Source organism: Mizuhopecten yessoensis, unplaced genomic scaffold (genome assembly GCF_002113885.1).
Source record: "Mizuhopecten yessoensis strain PY_sf001 unplaced genomic scaffold, ASM211388v2 scaffold10861, whole genome shotgun sequence".
Classification (NCBI taxonomy): domain Eukaryota; kingdom Metazoa; phylum Mollusca; class Bivalvia; order Pectinida; family Pectinidae; genus Mizuhopecten; species Mizuhopecten yessoensis.
The window spans coordinates 167,668-176,331 of NW_018408758.1; positions in this window are offsets into that span (position 1 = coordinate 167,668).

Here is an 8,664-nt window from a genome sequence, read left to right on the forward strand (position 1 = left end):
AATGAATGACTATTAAATACCTCTATTTACTGACAAAAAAGTAATGTTCCTCAATTTGGAAATGGACATTTATTACTGGGAAGGGGGAGGGGGTTCTTTCTTTAAATAAAATGACAGACAGGGAATTCAGTGACCAAATATCAAAGAAGCCACAACATTACAAAAACCCTCCTGAATTTCGGATTATTTACCACAGTACACAGCGGTCAGGGACCTGTTGCACTAACGATTGTAATTAATGATGGGCCGAGTTTTATGTCCCGCCCACTGTCCAGTCGAGAATATTCTATAATTAAAGTGACACGATACAGGGAAGCGATATAAATCACAGGCTCACACATACATTCACTTATCAGATAGATACACGTAAGTTGTTCCTAACAATACCGGTACATATACAAGTAATTCGTGTTTAATACCAAAATATCATTAATTCATGCTTCGTACATAGATGTAACAAGATGTGATAAAAATATCATTGAGTTTGCTTGTGTTTATGTTTCGGCTTTAACGTCTTGGAACATCTAAGGTCACGTGAAGACGGGTGTCTAGGAAAACAACACCGAAAGGATATACGCACATAGGGAGATATTAGCCAGGTGGCATAGGACTACGTAGTTATATAGCGCCTGATAAGGCAGCTCCTGCGAATTCCTCGTAATTGTCAAGCGCTTTAGAGTGGCTTATTCTAGCTAAATAGGGCGCTATATCAAATGTTGTATATTATTGTGTATATTATATTACATATTTCATTAGATATAATCAAAATGTCCCTGAAGGTGTTATGTAACATACGAGACGAGATAGTATCATGACGTCACCAGTCAGTCTGTGCAGGCTCGGGTGAAGAACATACCTGCTATATTGCACTGCATGGTCGTAAGAGGCGACTAATGCCCCTATATATATCGTGGTATCTTCTGTGACTTCGGCTTAAAGGGGAAATTGAAGAATCAAGATGCGTTTCGTTGCCCCCGCCCCCTCCTACCCCGTTCTTCCCCGCTTCTCCGATCGATAAATAAATTAATAAATCAATAAATCGAAGCTTTCTACGGTGCCTCCTACTAAGGACTGGAATTGGTCTGTAGTCCAAATTACAACACTTGGAACGTCGTTCCTTTCATTTTCTCTATTTCCTACTATCTCCTTTCGGTGGTGCCTCCCTCGGAATACTGCTGTGAAGACATTCAACTCCGATAAAAAAAAAAAAGCGACAGCAGATCTAGACAGTCATGCATACTAACGTCGTGTACATTGTCAACGACAAACATACGCTTTGTAGAGCTTTATTACGACGCCGCTAAGGGAATCGAACAAATGATGTTTTCTATACTAGCTATGGTCAAAATATCACCAAACACAGAGTACATACCTGGTGTTCTCTGTCCATGTACACCAATATTTTTGGACTACTAGTCTTAGTTGCAATTTACAAGGGCGGATCTAGGTCCGGTCCGGTAAGGATTAAAAAAAAACACGAAATCGAGTTTCTTTTGATGTCTCGTTTTTCAACGGCTCCAAAGTCGTGAAATGCTTTCAAAAACGAAAACTGTTCAACTAACAGTTTTTTGTAATAACCCATAGATATAGCGATTTTCAATAACGAAAATTAATCCATTTTTTTTATAGAGGTAAATTAAAGTAGATTAGAAGTGCATTCAGCCATTACATACAAAGGAATTACATCAAAACTAAAAAAAAGGAGACTTTACAGGGTAATATACACCAATCTGAGGTCAGATAATTTGTTGATTTTATGATGGAAAAGTGCTGAAATGCAACCTCCGGCCATCTACATATTCAAAAAAATCAGGGGGAGACCCCCCGTACCCCCCTTACGAGAGGGGGGCATCCATGCCCCCCTCTCGTGCTCTCCCACCGGCTCCGGCCTTTACGGCCCTCGTTAAAGCGGCCGCCCGCACCGCCTGCGGCGGTGCACCTCGCTGCGCTCAGCAAACACATTTACCGGGAGCGCGCCACCCCCCCCCACCCCGTTCAAAAAATCCTGTATCCGCCCCTGCACTCGGATATATATATATCAGGAGGACCTAGATATGTATGCTTTAAATTCTTTACTATGTATTACGCGAATGTACTAGAACTACTTTACGAAAAAAACAGGTGAAGTTGTGTTTACATTCCAGAAGAAAGTTTAAAAACACCGTGCGGTAAATGTCCTCGTTAGGAAAATTTTGAGAGATATGGTTGGGTTACCTCCCCTAGTATGGTACAGAACGTTGGTGTAATACTATCTATTATATAACATATAATTAATTTTATGTTAAATAATACTGTAATATTTAATTATTGGTGTGACTTGACTGGATTTAAATTTCAGATCAGCAACATATCCTGTAATTAAACAGCCAAGAAATAGTATCGAATTTTGGTCCCTGCTGCTGACAAAACAGGGGTTTGTATCGGACTATGGTCCTATTGCTGACATAACAGGGGTTTGTATGGGACTATGGTCCTATTGCTGACATAACGGGTTTATATCGGACTATAGTCCTATTGCTGACAAAACAAGGGTTTGTATCGGACTATAGTCCTATTGCTGACAAAACAAGGGTTTGTATCGGACTATGGTCCTATTGCTGACATAACAGGAGTTTGTATCCGACTATAGTCCTATTTCTGATATAACAGGAGTTTGTATGGGACTTTGGTCCTATTGCTGACATAACAAGGGTTTGTATCGGACTATAGTCCTATTGCTAACATAACAGGAGTTTGTATCGGACTATAGTCCTATTGCTGACCTAGCAGGAGTTTGTATCCGACTATAGTCCTATTGCTGACATAACAGGGTTTGTATCGGACTCTAGTCCTATTGCTGACAAAACGGGGGTTTGTATCCGACTATGTTCCTATTGCTGACGTAACAGAGTTTATATCGGACTATGGTCGTATTGCTGACGTAACAGGGTTTGTATAGGACTATAGTCCTATTGCTAACATAACAGGAGTTTGTATGGGACTTTGGTCCTATTGCTGACATAACAGGAGTATGTATCCGACTATAGTCCTATTTCTGACCAAACAGGGGTTTGTATCGGACTAAAGTCCTATTTCTGACAAAACAAGGGTTTGTATCGGGCTATAGTCCTATTGCTGACCTAGCAGGAGCTTGTATCCGACTATAGTCCTATTGCTAACATAACATGAGTTTGTATCGGACTATAGTCCTCTTGCTGACGTAACAGGGGTTTATATCGGACAATGGTCCTATTGCTGACAAAACGGGGGTTTGTATCCGACTATGTTCCTATTGCTGACGTAACAGGGGTTTATATCGGACAATGGTCCTATTGCTGACAAAAAAGGGGTTTGTATCCGACTATGTTCCTATTGCTGACATAACATGGATTTATATCGGACTATGGTCGTATTGCTGACGTAACAGGGTTTGTATCAGACTATAGTCCTATTGCTGCCCTAGCAGGAGTTTGTATCCGACTAAAATGCTATTGCTGACATAACAGGGGTTGGTATCCGACTATGGTCCTAGTGCTGACGTAACAGGGTTTGTATTCGACTATAGTCCTATTGCTGACGCAACAGGGGTTTGTATCGGACTAAGGTCCTATTTCTGACAAAACAAGGGTTTGTATCGGGTTATAGTCCTATTGCTGACAAACCAAGGGTTTGTATCGGACTATAGTGACATAACAAGGGATTGTATCGGACTATAGTCCTCTTGCTGACGTAACAGGGGTTTATATCGGACAATGGTCCTATTGCTGACAAAACGGGGGTTTGTATCGGACTATGGTCGTTTTGCTGTCAAAAGAGGGGTTTGTATCGGACTAAGGTCCTATTTCTGACAAAACAAGGGTTTGTATCGGGCTATAGTCCTATTGCTGACGCAACAGGGGTTTGTATCGGACAATGGTCCTATTTCTGACAAACCAGGGGTTTGTATCGGACTATAATCCTATTGCTGACATAACAGGGTTTTGTATCCGACTATGGTCTTATTGCTGACAAAACAGGGGTTTGTATCAGACTATGGTCCTATTGCTGACGTAACAGGACTTTGTATCGGACTATAGTCCTTTTGTATCGGACTATAGTCCTCTTGCTGACGTAACAGGGGTTTATATCGGACAATGGTCCTATTGCTGACGTAACAGTGGTTTGTATCGGACTATAGTGACATAACAAGGGATTGTATCGGACTATAGTCCTTTTGTATCGGACTATAGTCCTCTTGCTGACGTAACAGGGGTTGGTATCTGACTATGGTCCTATTGCTGACAAAACAGGACGTAACAGAAGTTTGTATCGGACTATAGTGACATAACAAGGGTTTGTGTCGGACTATAGTCCTATTGCTAACATAACAGGGGTTTGTAACGGACTATAGTCCTATCGCTGACGTAACAGGGGGTTGTATCGGACTATGGTCCTATCGCTGACGTAACAGGGTTTGTATCGGACTATATTCCTTTGGCTGACAAAACAAGGGCTTGTATCGGACTATGGTCCTATCGCTGACGTAACAGGGTTTGCATCGGACTATAGTCCTATTGTTGACATAAAAGGAGTTTGTATCCGACTAAAATGCTATTGCTGACATAACAGGGTTTTGTATCCGACTATGGTCTTATTGCTGACATAACATGGATTTATATCGGACTATGGTCGTATTGCTGACGTAACAGGGGTTTATCTCGGACTATGGTCCTAGTGCTGACGTAACAGGGTTTATATTGGACTATGGTCCTATTGCTAACATAACAGGGGTTTGTAACGGACTATAGTCCTATTGCTGTAAAAACAGGGGTTTGTATCCGCCTATGGTCCTATTTCTGACAAAACAAGGGTTTGTATCGGGCTATAGTCCTATTGCTGACAAAACAAGGGTTTGTATCCGACTATGTTCCTATTGCTGACATAACATGGATTTATATCGGACTATGGTCGTATTGCTGACGTAACAGGGGTACATATCGGACTATGGTCCTATCGCTGACGTAACAGGGTTTGTATCCGACTATGTTCCTATTGCTGACGTAACAGGAGTTTGTATCTGACTATAGTCCTATTGCTAACATAACATGAGTTTGTATCGGACTATAGTACTATTGCTGTCAAAACAGGGGTTTGTATCCGCCTATGGTCCTATTTCTGACAAAACAGGGGTTTGTATCGGACTATAATCCTATTGCTGACATAACAGGGGTTTGTATCGGACTATAGTCCTATTTCTGACAAAACAGGGGTTTGTATCGGACTAAAGTCCTATTTCTGACAAAACATGGGTTTGTATCGGACTATAGTCCTATTGTTGAGAAAAGAAGGGTTTATATCGGACTATATTCCCTATTGCTGACAAAACAGGGGTTTGTATCGGACTATAGTCCTATTGTTGAGAAAAGAATGGTTTATATCGGACTATATTCCCTATTGCTGACAAAACAGGGGTAACGTTTCAAATACTTTTTTTAGTGACAATATGTGACTATTTAGTTATACCCTCAACGTTTTGGCCTGGTAGGGTTGCCATACTACTACTTCTTATCCTTGATATCCATGGGTTACGCTCTGTTTAGAGAGCGAAAGTGAGCGTGACCCCTGGATATTGAGAATGACTATTTCTATGTGATGATTCTGTCACCTGTGGGTACCGTAGCTGTTACCTGTAACACATGCTCGGGTCCGTGTTCAAAAGAAAGGGCGTATACTTAACAGGTAGAACAGCTTTGGACCATGGAAACTTAATCTAATATGTGTCATGCACTGATGCCAAGTTTAACTATTGTATTTATTGTGTACATATCCTTCGATGAATACTCAGTATAGTCTATTGCGGTAGTCGCCATTCAATAGTCAGCAGCGTCTGGGTAAAGCGTAACCCGAATGGTTCATACTTAGTTAGCCCTTTCGGAAAACCCAGATAGGTAGCAATTGTTCTGTGAGACACATTCTGTTCTATGTCAGCGTAACCTCTTCAATCTATAGGTAATACGTATACAAAGCTAACACTATCAGGGAATATTTACTTCATAAATGCACGAGTTATGTTTTATGACATCACAGTTACAGCCATTGAGGTCGTGGTTGGTTAGGTCACCATAATTTGTGAATGGAATGCAACCTTTCTACTGGACTCGCGGCCCCAAACACTGACAATACGTGATCCTCGGGACCCTGGCACAGTATTTCACAGCATTGTTAGCCTGACTGTCCTACTGGTCCCGTGTTTGCTTATTGTGTATTCTCTAACCTCCATTGAGATTTCCTAAATAACTTCTGTCTTCTTTAGAAAAGAAACATAACCGTGTCCACAGGGATATGTCACATATAAATGAATGGGCTTCACGGCATACTCTGAGGTCCATTTAAATTCTATTAAACTTTATTTTTAATTTTCTATAGGTAAAACTAACCATACTGTAAGTTGTATAGCCTTGTTAAATACATATTTCTGACAAATTTACCCGACATTTCCATCCGCAATATCTTCGAGCACTTGACAAATCACGAATAAAACACGCACGTGTATAGTGAGTTACGATAATTACAATCTTACAATTCATCTCAACACAAGGAACAGCACCAACTTAATATCAATGATTAAGCGAGCTGTTTTTTGTAATGCTGTGCCAAGACAAGGTTCAAATATGGGAACACTTTTGAGATTCTCTGTATTCAGGAAAAATGTCTGCAATTCAGTTCCAATATGTCCACATGAAAAATAGATAGAAACAGTTTTTATAAGTCCAAGGAATGAAAATATTGCAAGAAACGACTTGGCCCTGACTTGGCCCTGACTAATCCGTTACCGATATACGGTGTACGAACTTAGTGTCACCCACTGTTGACATTCCACATAAAGACGAGGCTTTATACCTATATACCAGTGACAAAGCGAAATCTTTTCACTTGAGTAGCGACGTGTAAGTGTTTGGATAGCTTTCTGGCCGAAGAACCTTTGTACATACTGAAAAAAGTGGGAACGATCGCGGGGCAGACATACAACATGGAGATAAGGGCCTTTTACGGAACCCACCCCACCAATGTTGGATTGTGGAATATCTTCCATCATTTGGAGATTTTTTTGATTTTTTTTGAACTGTCAGAGTGTTGTTCTAAACCTTAAAACGCTTAAAAATACCTTATATACTCTCTGTGAATGATTCTCATGTCCATGTGCTTATAGTCGCGTTTATCAAACAATACTTATTCATGGTTGAACATTTCTCTGCGAGTAAAAAAATATGTCAATTATGACTTATCCGAATTTATGTACGCGAGAACGAATCGAAATTAGCCGAAATGCTGCGGTACGCCTCCGAATTAATGAGTTTGTTTATGTTATGTTGTACGTGGGTGTATAGAAACAGAATATATTGTAAATAAATGTTTGCTTCAGTGCACCTCTCGCTCCGCTTTGAGAAGTCAGAATTTACCTCGAAAAAAATAACACACGGAAACATTTCTTTTTACAATACACGTTATTGCTATGTTTCCGGAAAATTACTTTCTAAAACGGCGTGGAAAGTAAGCTGTTTCTTTACATTTTCCGTTAGATGCATCAGACACATTGATCTATAAAGAGTTTTCTGTGTTGGTCAGTTCTGAGCGATCGCTCGCTGTCTAGACAGGAAACGCACACCACAAACCTCCCTTGTGCGCGATACAAACATCTCTCCTCATTCAATAACCAACCTAACAATCATAATAGTCTATCAGAGCTCCGTATACGACAGATCGTTACCAAGTCGCTGGCCATATACAAGCTTCTATATCGAAATGGCTTGTTAAATATTTACATATACCATCGCGACCGGGCGCGTACAGTTCCGATGTAACGAAGCCCCCTTTTTGTTCCGATTTAACGAAGCCCAAACTGTCACAGAGGGATCTTGGTGTCTATCATCGTAAGATCTTCATTAGTTCTACCACGGAATTAGATTAGTCTAAGTACCACGGAATTAGATTAGTCTAAGTATCACGGAATTAGATTAGTCTAAGTCAGTGATTCTATTAGGTTAGTAGTAGATTCGTCTAACTATTGATTAAGGCATCACACAGCTTGGTTCGACAGCATTCTTTCAAGTTAGGTCGTCGTTTAACCTTTAAACTAAATAAACAGTAAGAGAGATGTTTGATTCTGGCAACCATACTTTTCCATTTGTTAAAGCGAATGTATAGATATATATTTGTCGAGCGAAGTGAGCCGATTTACTTTTGAAAGATGTTTTTAGAATAAAGACAATGGCGTTTTCACAATTACCTTCTTTTTTTTTAAACCAGAGACTTGTAAAGCCAGAAGTAATATACGTCTGTCCAAACTAAGTCATATACAGGGGAAATGGGAAACCTTAAGTAATCCATGTACATACATCCATCCATTTATGCAGGGAATAAAAGGATAAAAAATCTATATCGGCAACGATAATTAATTTAAAATACACGTTCACCACATTACGTCATACTTTTAATGACGTCACAACTATATCAAAAGACATACCGGTTTAGGTAAATATGTACTGTAAGAATGTTCACAATTGATGACTCGGTTTCGCCAAGTGACCTGTACGGCCGCTGGGGTTATTTACCTGTGTACAGGTAGGCTATATCACCTGTCGGCGCCTTTGAAGTATCAAAAACAATGTATGACTTATCTGGTTACACTACGATAAACCCCTAAGG